Source organism: Protopterus annectens, chromosome 10.part0 (assembly GCF_019279795.1).
Source record: "Protopterus annectens isolate FY-2018-M chromosome 10.part0, PAN1.0, whole genome shotgun sequence".
Classification (NCBI taxonomy): Eukaryota; Metazoa; Chordata; order Ceratodontiformes; family Protopteridae; genus Protopterus; species Protopterus annectens.
The window spans coordinates 881,136,216-881,149,240 of record NC_056744.1 but is presented as its reverse complement, the minus strand read 5'-3'; positions in this window follow the sequence as shown (position 1 = coordinate 881,149,240).

The window sequence follows — 13,025 nt, the reverse complement described above, 5'->3', positions numbered from 1 at the left end:
AAGATTCAGGAACATTCCACTCAACTGCCTTTACACGTAAGGAATTAACTAAACTAAGTAGTTCAAATCCAAACTTCTGAAGCATGTATCTTGTCTTTACAGATGTCATTTAAGGGTGATGGTTGCTTACGTTCCCACATCAAATGCTCTCTGTTTTATTCAATTGTGCAAAATTGGCATTGGACTCTTTTCATATCCTTTGGATTACTCCAACTGTGTGACTATGTAAAATGCTAGCAATTTTATAACAGTCAGTTCCATTCTGCCTTGTTTTGGCATCAGAATCCTGGTAGCTGAAGAATGAATGAGTATATTCTGAGTGCAGTAAAAAGCCAGAATTACTGAAGCACATTAATTCAAGATGGAATAGAACTGAGAGAGGTCTTTTTTTCACATATGTATTCTTGTTTTTAAACTGTCCACGAGTATTTTCAGCTACCAGAATTCTGACGCTAAAACAAGACAATAAACTAAAGAAGAAATTGGGTCGGGTAATAAACAAAGAGCGTCACCCTGGAACCGTAACCGGTTTGGAAGTGTTACAATCTTCACAAACTTCAGAAATCCTCAACTGGGGCACTTTAATGGATGAGGTAGCGCCCACGGAACTTGTTACCACATTCACGGACATTCCCTCCTTTAAAAACAACATTGTCTGTATCCTCTACGAGTTTTTCAACCTCTCTAAACACTGGACAGCTTCAAAATAAAAAAACGGCAGCTGTTTCATCTTGCTCATCAGCGGGGATTTTCCCAAATGCTTTAACTGACAACAGCAGCTCCTTTCAACAGTCTGAAACAGCTGTGAGGACACCCATAACGGCTCCACGACGTGCAGCACAAGCTGCTGCTTCTCTCCCAGGCTTGGGAGGCCGGCAAACCAGTAACACATTAAATAACACTGACGGACCATTTCAATGGCCCCAAACAGCTGTTCAAGACACCGGAACAGCACAGCAAGCAAATGAACACATTTCTACAAGCCGTAAATACAGACAAAAACACTAACAGACCTTATGCAAGGCCTAAAATGAGAAGTTATGTACCTACCATAACGTTCCATGTTAGTTGTCTTCTCTCGCCTTCTTTCTTGCTTGATGGGTTCGGAGCCGATCCTCGGCTCCGACTCGGCACTTGCTAAGCTCGAGAGTCACTTTTACCAGCTCGAGGCAGCCCCATATCCCATGATGCAAGGCGGTAAGTACCCAGATCTCGTTTGTTATCTATAGGCAATAACACCTAGCATAAAAACTTCCCAGAAGGAAGAAAGAAAGGCAGAAAAACCTGAAGGATGGGTAAGGAAGACCAGAACTGTCTGGTCTTAAGAAGCATTCTTCCATGTAGGGAGAAAAAGGTCTGTCCAGGCCAGGGGGCAGGAGGGTGGGTCGCAAGAAAGAAGGCGAGAGAAGACAACTAACATGGAACGTTATGGTAGGTACATAACTTCTCAATGTTAAGTTGTCAATCTCGCCTTCATTCTTGCTTGATGGGACCGCGTCCCTAGCACCTCTATCCTGGGTGGCTCAATGGAACAGACACTTGAGAACTGTAGAGCCAAAACTTGCTCCATCCCTGGAGGCCAAATCCAATTTGTAATGAGAAACAAAGGTATGAGGAGTGGCCCAAGTGGCTGCTGCACAAATATGTCTAATGGAAGTCTAGCCTGAAAGGCTGTGGAAGTGGCTAAGCTTCTGGTTGAATGCGCTTTAGGTTTCAAGCACAGCTGTTTTCCCCCGAGCTGATAGATCTCAGAAATGACGGAAGAAAGCCATCTAGATAAGGTCACTTTGGAGACAGGAAGGCCTTTCTTGTTATCAGCATAAGAAAGAAAGAGCTGATCGGATTTCCTGAATTGTTTTGTTCTGTCCAAATAATATCTGAGTTGGCGATGAACATCAAGATAATGTAATTTCTGTTCCGATCTGTTTGAGTAATTAGGGAAAAATACAGGGAGGTCAATAGATTGGTTCAAATTATTTTTCAAGGCCACCTTAGGCAAAAAGGTTGGATTAGTTCTCAAGGATACCCTGTCTTTGTGGAAGATCAAATAAGGGGGACGAACAGAGAGAGCATGAAGTTCAGACACTCTCCTTGCTGAGGTAATAGCAACAAGGAAAAGTGTTTTCCATGAAAGAAATTTCAGGGAACATGAAACAGCTGGCTCGAAGGGAGGAAGAATCAAGGATGTCAGCACTAGATTTAGGTCCCATTGAGGAGGAGGACTCCTGACTGGAGGTTTCAGGAGAAAGATTCCTTTTAGAAAGGCTCTACAAAGCCTGTGGGACATAATGTTGTGATCTGTAAACCCAACATGAAAGTTTGAGATAGCAGCCAACTGAACTTTGACAGTGGAAGATGAAGAGCCCGCGTGAAAGATTTCTGCTAAGAAATCCAAGACTGCTTGAACAGGGGCAGTAAAAGGATCTATATTTTTAGCTCTTGTCCAACAAGAGAAGCGTTTCCATTTGCTGGTATAAATCCTTCTAGTAGAGGATTTTAGGGAAACCACTATGATATCCCTAACGGGATTAGAGATCATAGGAAGCCTGGCTAAGGAAGGAAGTGGAGCAGCCATGCTGTGAGGTTGAGAGAAGGGATAGACCGGTGCAGCTGACCCGATTGGTGAATCAGAAGGTCTGGCACTGGGTCCAGATGCCACGGCTGCACCAAAAGGTGACGATGGAGGAACGGGAACCAAATTTGTCAAGGCCAATAGGGAGCAAATGAGAATCATTTTGGCTCTCAAAACGGTGGCTTTCTGGAGTACTTGTGGAATCAGCGGAAATGGAGGAAAGGCATAAAGAAGTCCCTGGGGCCAATCCTGGGTTAGAGCGTCTCTGGGGGGATGGCCTGGCAGTGGGAAGAGAGAAAAGAAGTCTGGGCATTTGCTGTTTTGGGGAGTAGCAAAAAGATCGCAACATGGGCGGCCCCATTCTAGAAAAATCTCCTCCACTATAGATTGTTTGAGAGACCACTCGTGAGGCATGAGAATAGCTCTGCTCAACCTGTCCGCTAGAATGTTGGTTTTCCCAGGGATATGCGTTGCTACCAGAAACCGATGAGAGGAGATCGCCCATTGCCAAAGTCTGAGAGCTTCTCGACACAAGGGGTAGGACTTGGTTCCGCCCTGTTTGTTGATATACCATACTACAGACATGTTGTCTGTGTGAACTGCAATTGTTCCCAAGGGAAGAAAGTCGTTGAGGGCTTGCAACGTTAAAAGCACTGCTCTCATCTCTAGGACATTTATGTGCAGGTGGTATTCGAACGGTTGCCACGTCCCATGAACCATCCTGCCCTGATAATGACCCCCCCACCCGATCAGGGAGGCGTCCGTAGTGACAGTGGCTACCGGGGCCGGGGATACAAAGGGTCTGCCTTGGTGAATCTGAGGGGAAGTAATCCACCATGAAAGATGATTCTTGCAATTTTGTGTCACCAGGATTTGGTGACGCATTGGAAGTTGTTGGTAAGACCACTGAGTGAACAACATCCATTGAAGCAGACGCATGTAGAAGCGGGCCAGGGGAAGAAGGGTAATAGCCGCAGCCATGCGTCCCAACACCTTCAGAACCATTCTGGCTTGCACCCTTTTGTTGGCAAGGATGATCCTCACGTGACTTTGTATATCTGAGATTCTTTGGTCTGTGAGGGTTGCTGACACCCGAACAGTGTTTAAGTTTGCGCCTATGAAGGTAATAGACTGGCAGGGCAATAAGGAGGATTTTTCGTAGTTTATCAAAATTCCTAATTGAGTGCAGAGATTTAGTGTGTAATCCCTGGCTTGAAGAAGTTGATGCCTGGTGGTGGCTGAAAGGAGCCAGTCGTCGAGATACGGAAACACCTGGAATCCTTGACGTCTCAGGTGAGCCGTGACCACTGCCATACATTTGGTGAACACTCTGGGGGCTGTAGTGAGACCAAAGGGCAGGGCTCTGAATTGAAAATGACTGGACCCCAGCCGAAAGCGGAGAAATCTTCTGGAGCGTCTGTGAATTTTTATGTGATAGTACGCGTCCTGAAGATCTATTGAGCACATCCAGTTGTCCTTCTCTAGGAAGGGCAAAATTGACTGAAGTGTGACCATTCGAAATCTTGTCTTACTCACAGACTTGTTGAGTCCGCTGAGATCCAATATTGGTCTCCAGTCTCCCGTCTTTTTGGGGACCAAAAAGAATCTTGAGTAGATTCCGGGCTCTGAATGGTCTGTTGTAACTGGCTGAATGGCTCTTTTTTGTAGAAGCTTTAATACTTCTAACTCTGCAACTTCCCTTAGACCGGGTGGTACATCTGGAAGGGAATTTTTGTGAGAGAAAGGACTTTCTTCGAAAGGAATTTTGTAACCCTCGGATATAATCGACTGTACCCATCTGTCTTGAGAGAGGGAACGCCAGGCTTAGGGGTACAGCGATAGTCTTCCCCCGACTGCCTCCAAGGATGGACAGTCGGGCAACATCTCAGGGATGCTGGAAGGGCTTGTCAGAGAGAGGCTCTCTGCTTCCCTGGTTTTGTGGACCCCCTCTGCCTCTAGAGCGGCGTCTGTTATTATTACCCCCTCTGCCTCTAGGGGTAAATTGACCACGTGTATCCGGCGTGACTCCTTGGGATTTGCGGAACCACATCTTTCCACCCTTCTGTCCTTTGGGGTAAGGTCTAGAAGGGGTGGAAAAACGGACCCCTACGGCAGAAAGAGTCTTGCCGTCCTGTTCACACCTGGTCAATGTATCCTTCACTTGAGGGCCAAACAAAGCTGACCCATCAAAGGGAGAGTTTGTGAAGGACGCCTTAAAGGGATCTGCAAAATTACAGAGCCGCATCCAGGATTGACGTCTAAGAGCCACACCTGTACCCGCGGCTCTACTAGCTCCATCTGCTGCATATGATATCAGTCGCATGGAGGAGTTAGCTATAGAATTAAGGATTCCTAGCTGAGAAGCAATTTTCTCTTGAGCCCCTGCAGCTGTAGGATCTTGCACTACTTCACCTAGTTCCTTAAGGATGTCCCTTTGGAGTCTGGTGAAGTGACATAAGTAGTTCAGCGAGCGCATGGCAAAGGTCGCTGAGGAGAACATCCGCTTGCCATACCTATCCATGGTCCTGGAATCCTTATTAGGAGGATGGACTGGTACGGAAGGATCTGCAAAAGTTCCTTCTTAGTGGCAGCCGCCACCACCATGGCATCAACAGGGACACCTTTCGTAAGGAATAGCTTTTCCGAAGGGGCTGTAATAAATTTAGATGGCCTCCTAGGAACTGGCTCTACAGAGTCAGGAGCAGCCCAAGCCTTTCGAGCAATAACCTCCATAAGGGGGTCGAAAGGCGGAGACACCCAGGAGGTGGAGGGCCGAGATCCAAATGCCTCTAGGTATACCGACTCATCCTCAGAGGGATTTGTGGAGGGCCAGTTTCCCCTCTGTTTTAGGAGTTCTAGGATGTCTGAAAAGGAGACATCCTCAGAGGGGGATCTTGGGGATCCCTCCGACTCATCTAAGTCGGTATCTGAAGTGATAGACTCAGGGGAGTCTAGGTGTTTCCTCTTACAAGTCCTCTTGCGCGGAGGATCTCCTGACTGGTCAGGAGAATCCTCGGAAAAGGGGGTTATTCCCAGTGGGGAAACCTGAGGCAGTGGATCTCTAGGTCCGGGAGCAAGAGAGATGGAAGAGATATCGACAGGCACTGTAGAGGGAGGAGCTAAGGGAATAGACTGCTGGCTGAGCCCAGTGGCCAGCACACTCTTCATCACCTCGAAGGCCCCCCTCCCAGGGAGATCCGAGAGAACCCGTTCCGAAGAAACCGGGACTCCCGGGCCCACCGAAAGGGAAGGCTCCGAGGCAGATGTCGGAGCCGAGCTCACCAAGGCCGAGGCTCCAAGGGGAAGAGCGGGGTCGGACAAGGGTCCGATGCCACTCACCCCCTCGGAGGAGACCAGGGAAGCCCGACCACCGAATCCCTCCAAGGAAGGTCTCGAAGAGGAGATAAGAGTAGATGCCGAGGGTGCAGAAGGGGGTATCTGTCCCTCAGCCATAGCAGTAACTATCCCCGAAGACTCCAGCTCCAAACTCTGAGGTAGAGTCGAAGGAGGAACTTGAAGAGGGTGTGGACTAATAGTCGTCTGTTGAGACGGACTATGAAGCATCTGGGCCAGTGCCTGTGATTTCAACAATCTACTTACCACCCTCTCTAAATCATGGTCTGAAAGCCTGGACGACCTAGATGATCGGCTCCGATGGCTCTGCTCCGAAAGGAGAGGTGAGGCCGGAGCCGAAAGTATTGGTTCCAAGGAAGGGGACCTGGACCTCTTCCTCGAAGGAACCATCGGAGCCAAAGAAGCCACAGATCCAGACGGAGCCGATGACTTTTCGGCTCCGAATGAAAGTTTCGATGCATCGGCTCCAGCCGGAGCCGATACAGACATAACAGTAACGGTGTCGGCGCCGACACCGAAGCCTGAGCCACATGGTGGTCGGAGCCAGTCGGAGCAGACACCAAAGTGACCATAGCAGTATCAGCACCGATAGCCATCAGTGCTGAAGATTTTGGCAAGACAGAATCGGCTCCAGCCGGAGCAGATTTCGACTCCGAAAGAATCGGAGCCGAGGCCACCGGCTTAGATACAGAAGCCTGGGCCTTGGAAGACTTAGAAGTCTTGCTCGGAGCTGATTTGGCCGGAGAGCCCTCCGGTTTAAGGAGACCCCTTAAAATCAACTTATTTCTCCTCTCATGCAGGACTTGCTGGCTAAAGGAGTGACAAATTGCACAGGAGTCCTGCAGGTGGAGAGGTCCTAGGCAATATAAGCAAGAAGTGTGACCGTCTGTCAGAGACATCTTCTGACAGCACGAGTCACACTTCTTAAAGCCTGAGACCCTTTGCTCTTTGGACATGGTTGTACACAAAACAGTACACACACACAGTCCCAATCAGATAACTAAAGATTATCTATTAAACAATAATTAACCTCTCACACACACACCCTAACAGGGGGGGGGGGGAATGGGAGGGAATGAAGGTCTGACTAAAAAGAAGAGGAAGGAAAAATAATTTTAGTCAGAAAAGGGCTTACAATTAAGTAAAAATGAAAGTACTCTAAAGAAAAGTGAATATTATTAAAATTTAGGGGCAACTAGTAGTTTAAAACTAACACTTAACAGGAGCTGGCAAAAGGAGGACCTCATCAGCGAAGCGGCAAACGAGATCTGGGTACTTACCGCCTTGCATCATGGGATATGGGGCTGCCTCGAGCTGGTAAAAGTGACTCTCGAGCTTAGCAAGTGCAGAGTCAGAGCCGAGGATCGGCTCCGAACCCATCAAGCAAGAATGAAGGCGAGATTGACAACTTAACATCAGATGTTAACACCCTTGTCAGCCCTCAGCATCGCTTGGAATACACCTCAGACCAATTTACAAGCTGGGAAGCCCAACAAACCACATTTACATTTAAAAACACAAATGGAACTTCTGAATGGGCCAAGACAGTACAAACCACTCCAGAAACAGTGAAAGCACAGACCCCTTCAACTTCTGCTCACTTTCCAGGTTGGAGAAGCCGGCACCCTGCTCCTCCAACTTCTACCACACTTGAAGCCTCTGCAAGAGCTAATTCTCTACCCAGCTATGCCTCTGTGATGAATATAGCTACAAGACGGCTTACAGACAAGCCATAGATTAAAATTAAGACACTAAACAATGCTCCTCTCATTTTCCATTTACCTACACTCTGGTGGGATAGGCAGAAAAGACCCAATCGGACACAGCACTTCAGAGCACATTTTAAAAACTAACATAAGCCGATAAAACAATTCTGCAGTATTACTTACCTAATAATCTGTGCTAGGAAAGAAAATCGTAGCAGACGATCAAACCCACCACAGGTGCTGCACTTGGCCTAATGGTTAAGGTGTTTGCCTTACAAACACAAAATATAGGGTTTGAATCTCACAGGGGATAACTGGCTAGGCTTAAAATGGCTCGCAAGAGCAGTTAGCCTAGTACTAACCTATGAACCTATAACCTATGAACCTATTTAACGTGTCCAAATGCAGATTCTGTAGGCTGAAATACTGGGGAAAACAGGTATCTGGCGCAACAAAAAAATAGAGGGATCCAATAGCAATACAAGTGAAATCTTGCAATGTTAATCAAAAAAGAAGGGAATACCTACTGCTGGAACCCACTATTTATTGCTAAAAAACAATGGAAACAGCTCTGGGGGTGGCGGTGTTATGCAAGTGGGGGCTTGGATTTCCCTACTCTGATTGGCTGCCACCACTTGCTTCAGGAAATGCAGACAGAATAGCCTTGCTGTCAGCGGAGGAAAACACAGTACATGCTAAATCAATTTACTCAAAGTATTTCAATACAAACTTATGCTTACTGCGATGTGAAAGCTAAGTTGAGAAAGCAACTGACAAAGTTTAGTTACTTTCTCAACTTACTTTTCACATTAAAGGACTGAAATAGGAACGAGAAGTTACTTGCGTCTGTGGAAGGCACTCGGGGGTAACGTCATGAAATTACAAATGTCTCATAGCAAGTTTGGGTGCAAGCACAGAGGCGCTATGAGACGTTAGTCGGGGTTAATGAGTTAAATGTAAGCCCATGTTACCTGCTGCATAGCAAATTGGCTCACAGACAACCCGATCTGACAGCACTGCAGGCACATACTCAACTAAAAAAAGAAGTTATGTCTTACCATAACATTCCATATTCCATCTATGTTGTCAATCTTCACCAATCCTTCACAATGGGTTCAGCTCCAAACCTCGGAACAGAGATGGACGTTTACTTCAGCTCGCACCCTCTAAACTATCGAGCCAGGCTCTACCCATAATGCTCCTCACAGAGATTACCTCGGATCAAGTTTGCCAAGGAAGGGCAGTCAGACGTGAAAGGTCAGGAATACATGATAGACTAACTGAGGCCAAATATGAGTTCTTAAAGGAAAGCTAGCCAAGGGCTAAATTTGGTCTACTAAGAGTCTCAGGATGGGGGAACAGAGGGAGGGGATGTCAAGGATTGGTGAAGATCGACAACACAGATGAAACGTTATGGTGATGTCAATCTTCACTTAATCCTTGGCAGTGGGACAGAGTCCCCAGACACTTTAGTCTCCAGAGGTCTTACGGAAGACTATTCCTAAGCACCATTGAGCCAAAGCAGGCTTGTCCCCTTGAGACCTAATCCAATTTGTAATGAGTGATAAAAGTATGATGAGAATACCAAGTGGCTGCTGCACAAATGTCGTCTAAAGAAGCTCTGGCATGAAAGACTGCAGAAGTAGCTAATGTTCTTGTATAATGGGCTTTAACTGTTTATGGGAGAGTCCTTTACAATGATAAATGAATGGGATGCAGTTTCTAAGCCACTTGGCCAAGGTAACTTTAGAAACTGGGTTACCTAGGAGAGAAGAAAACGCCACAAAAAGTTGGTTTGATTTTCTAAACACTTTAGTCCTGTGAAGATAAAGAAGTTGTCTGTGCATGTGAAGTAAATATAGAGCATATTCTCCCTTGTTTGAAAAATTTGGGAAAAAAGACTGGTAGCTGTAGAGTCTGATATTAGTCTCAGATACAGCCTTGGACAGAAAGGAAAGAGTAGTTTGAAGCGCAACTCTGTCCTTATGAAAAAGGAAGTATGGAGCTTTGCATGATAGGGCCTAAAGTTCTGAGACTCTTCTGGCAGAAATGATAGTCACCAAAAATAAGGTTTTCTAAGACAGATATTTTAAGACACAAGTTGCTGATGGTTCATAGGGGTTCCTAGTCGGGTCCTAAAGAACCATAGTTAAAACCCAAGGGGGAATAGGTTCTTTAAACGGAGGTCTTAGCATTAGAAGACCTTTTAGAAATGCTTTACATAATTTGTGTGACATCAGAGGGGCAGCTTATAGTCCTATATTGAAGTCTGAAATTGCCGCTAGGTGCACTTCAATTGCTGAAGCAGAGGAACCTGAATGGTAAAGTGAAGACAGAAAATCTAATACTTTGCGGATAGGGCTGGAATAAGGATCAATCTCATTACCAAGAGCCCATCTAGCAAATTTCTCCCATTTACTTTGGTATAACCTCCCTGCAGACAATTTGTGATGAGTGATAACTTGTCGGACCAGTGAGGAAAAAGGATGCCCAGCAATCATGGGAATTGGAGAAGCCATGCAGTGAGCTTGAGGTTTTGGAGAGTCGGATGCACCATGCCCTCCAGGTGAGACAGCTGATTTGGAACTGGGTCCAGAATCCATGGTTTACGAATTAAATGAGGCCATAGGAAAGGAAACAAAACTTTTCGAGGTCATAGGGGGGCAATGAGAATTAGTGAATTTTCTGTCCTTTTGGCTTTCTTCAGCAAGTGTGAAATGAGAGGAATTGGGGGAAAGGCATAAGGCAGGCTGGGAGGCCAATCGTGGATAAGAGCCTCTCAGGGCGACTCCCCCTGGGGAAGAATCGGGGTAAAGTAACGTCAGCACTTGTTATTTAGAGGAGAGGCAAAAAAGTTGTAGCAAGTTTGGCCCCAGTGGTGAAAATTAGAAGTTATGTACTCACCATAACGTTCCATCTGAGTAGGTGTATTCATTTGTCTGCAACCTGTGGGTTATGGATCCGATATCGGATCCGAACCGGCATGGTTTTCCAGCTATGGATCCAAGCTCTCAGCTCCTCCCCTCACCCATAATGCCCTGCTCTACCCTCATGACCTCAGATCGAGTTTGCCAACAGCAAGAACACCCTGAAAAGGGTAACAGATAATATGCAGGAAACTGAAAGGCCAGGGGGATAGGAGGGCGGGATGGTTGCAGACAAATGAATACACCTACTCAGATGGAACGTTATGGTGAGTACATAACTTCTAAATCTGAAGTAGGAGATTCATTTGTCTGCAACCTGTGGGACAGAGTCCCCAGCTACCTGAATCTTGGGCGCCATCATGGAAGGATATTCCGAGCACCGGAGCCAAATGATGCTCTACCACTAGATGCAAGATCCAACTTATAGTGGGAAATAAAAGTATGAGATGAAGCCCATGTGGCTGCTGCACAAATATCATCTAGAGGAATCCTAGCCTTGAAGGCTGCCGAGGTAGATACTGACCGGGTTGAATGGGCATGTACACCCTCCGGTGCGGGCCTTCCTGAAGCTTGATAAGCCAATAAGATGCACTGTGAAATCCAGCGAGACAGAGAAACTTTAGAAATTGGCTTGCCCAAATTAAATTTAGCAAAGGAAATAAACAACTGGTCGGATTGCCTATGACCAGCCGTTCTGTTTAGATAAAATCTAAGTTGCCTGTGGACATCTAATGAGTGAAGCTTGTATTCACCTTTGTTTTCATATTTAGGGAAGAAAACAGGGAGGTTAATGGACTGATTAATGTTTGCTTCAGAAGCAACTTTAGGAAGAAAGGACGGGTTGGTCCTGAGGTAAACACGGTCCGGATGAAATACCAAGTAAGGAGGTTTAGCTGATAATGCTTGAAGCTCTGAAACTCTCTTGGCCGATGTAATGGCTACCAAAAAGGCTGTCTTGTAAGACAAGAATTTGAGATTCACCGTAGCCGCTGGTTCGAAAGGGGGGGCAGTCAAGGCCTGGAGAACCAAAGAGAGGTCCCATGGAGGAACCACTTGTTTTACAGGGGGCCTGAGAAGAAAAGTACCTTTAAGGAAAATTTTACACAACTTGGCTGACATAAGAGGATTAGAGTCATGTCCAATGTGATAATGAGAAATTGCCGCCAGTTGTACTTTGACTGTGGAACTGCTGGCACCATCGTTAAAAAGAGTGGTTAGAAAGTCAAGCACTAAGGGGAGAAGAACCGTGAAGGGATTCAGGCCTTGCCGCTCCGCCCACAAAGAAAACCGTTTCCACTTGCTGCGGTAGACTTTCCTAGTGGACGGTTTATGAGCTGCCACCAGTATTGCCTTAACAGGTGACGAAATACCAGGAGTCCTAATCAAGAGTGGAACTGGAGCAGCCAAGCGGTCAGCTTCAGGTTGTCCAGGTTCGGAGGAGGTATGCAGGATGGATGGGATATCAGATCCGGAATGGGATCTAGAATCCAAGGAGGATTCACCGAGTGAGACCTTAGAAAGGGGAACCAGATCTGTCGAGGCCAGAACGGAGCAATGAGAATCATTCTGCAACCCACCCGAGAGGCTTTCTGAAGAACTTGGAGCATCAGAGGCAAGGGTGGATAAGCGTAAAGAAGACCGGGTGGCCAAGCATGCACCAGAGCGTCTCTTGGAGAACCTCCTGGAGGGTATCAGAGCGAAAAACTGTCGCACTTGGTGTTTGAGGGAGAGGCAAAAGATCGCATGAAGGAGTTCCCCACCGTGCGAATATGCGTTCCGCTACTTGAAAATTGAGAGACCACTCGTAAGGGGTCAGAATGGTGCGACTGAGCTTGTCCGCTAGGATGTTGGACCGACCCGGAATGCGTTGCTATTAGAAAGCGGTTGGTGGAGATTGCCCATTCCCAAACTCTCATGGCTTCGTCAAAGGGGGTAAGACCTTGTTCCCCCTTGCTTGTTGATGTACCAGACCACAGACATGTTGTCCGATTGAATCGCAATTGTTCCCAAGGGAAGAAAGTCCTGAAGTGCTAGCAACGCTAAGAGCACTGCTCTCATCTCTAGAACGTTGATATGCAGTGAGGTCTCTGTATCGTTCCACGTGCCTTGGACGGTCCGGCCCGCAAAATGCCCCCCCCACCCGAGGCGGGAGGCGTCCGTGGTCACCGTGGCGAGGGGGGGAGAAGGACAAAATGGGCGGCCTCCGTGGAGATCTGGAGAGTGAAGCCACCACAGGAGGGACCACTTGCAAGCCTTGCTGATCGCAATGGGATGATGCATAGGGAGAGCAAGGTATGACCACTGTACTAAGAGAGTCCACTGGAGGATGCATATTGAGCCTGGCAAGAGGAGAAGTGCTATAGCAGGCGCCATGGACCCTAGAGCCCTCAGGACCAACTCCTGAACAGAACTTGAGTGGAGAATGGCCCGCACCAGGAGCAGCAGATTTAGAACTGTGTCCGCAGT